This window comes from Cyprinodon variegatus, unplaced genomic scaffold (assembly GCF_000732505.1).
Source record: "Cyprinodon variegatus isolate N-32 unplaced genomic scaffold, C_variegatus-1.0 Scaffold28, whole genome shotgun sequence".
Classification (NCBI taxonomy): Eukaryota; Metazoa; Chordata; class Actinopteri; order Cyprinodontiformes; family Cyprinodontidae; genus Cyprinodon; species Cyprinodon variegatus.
This window is the reverse complement of record NW_015150481.1, coordinates 1557138-1558607: the sequence shown is the minus strand read 5'-3', so window position 1 is coordinate 1558607 and position 1470 is coordinate 1557138.

Genomic DNA, 1470 nt, shown 5'->3' with positions numbered 1-1470 from the left:
CAAAAGAAAACAACTCTATTTGCTTCCTGAAAACACAAAATACAATTTTGGATAGAGGGATAAAGACCTTCAACCTCTTATCAAAAAAAAAAAAAAATAGAAACTTTCTCAGAAATTATTAGAAACATATTATAAGCTATTTCAATGTCTTTCTAAAATGGAAGCAAACATAACAATGTTTATCTAGTTAACATATTCCAGCATCGTTTTATTCTTTTTATTTCTATTTATATGAATCTTTCAGTTAAATGTAATTATATATATGTATATATATATATAGATATATATCTATATATATATATATCTAAATATATATCTAAATCGGACAGGGTTTTTAAAATATTATGGCCTTAGCTATGGATTTTGAAAAAAGAATCCTTTTTAAATAGACTTGGTTACTGGAAGGATGTATTTCATTGGGCTTTAAAGATTTGGATAGACTAGTCCAAAGAGATGTCTAAAAAAAGGAAAGAAAACAAATAGTGTTGCAATGCACCTCTGTCTCCTGGAATCCCGTCTCACCTCTAACACATTTCAGCTTAGTGACTCCTAAGCTTTTTATCCTAATGTCCAGATTTTTACCCAAAAAATGGGCAAAGAGTTTCCAGGTAATAATTCATTGGGTTAATTTCTAAATTAATGTTTAAATTTTGGCACTATTTCCCTTTTTTATCCTTTCTTCTGCTGCAATTATTGATTTTCTAAGTTTGGTTTTGGAACCTCACATTGAAGAACTATTTTACATAACCTGGCTTTGTCAACCTTGACCTTTTCTATGTTTATTTTGTGGTTTCCAAATAGTGCTCCCCTTGCTTTCATTGGAGCAGAAGCAGTCTTTGAGCATGGTATCTCACATACCCTTTGACCCTTGCTTCATTTGTTCAAGGATATTTCTAATTATTTTTAAATACCTAGCTGATTGTCAGCTAATGTTGCAGAACAACCCAGTTAATTAAGTGTAAGGTTGAATATAACTTTTTCCCCTTAATAATAACTCAACCAGCAGGTGGTGCTCTGCGCTAGTAGAAAAAAAAATCTGTAAAGTTCTGGTTTAGTGAAAGGATTTGGCAAATTACAAACATAATTTCCTCTACTGGGTCTTTACATAAAGTTTGAATTTTGCTTTATTATAAATCCATTTTTTTCTGATGGCTAAAAAACATGGCAGACAGATCAGGGAGAACATCTTTGAGATGCTTAAACAACAGTTGAGTTATCAACCCAACTTTTGCATGACCCTTAAAGCAATGTTTCGAATCAAGAATATAAAAAAGATGTATTGCAGAATAAAAAGCCTTCCAAGAGATAGAAAGCAATGTGGAGCGGCTCTGGAGGAGCTGGGTAACCCCACAGCTCAGGTGGGAGGATCTCTCAGCTACTCTTGGTAGCAAACCCACAAATGTTAGAATTAAAACTAAAGGCTATAGTTAACTTCTTTTTTTTTTCCGCACTGAACTTACATGTCAAAGT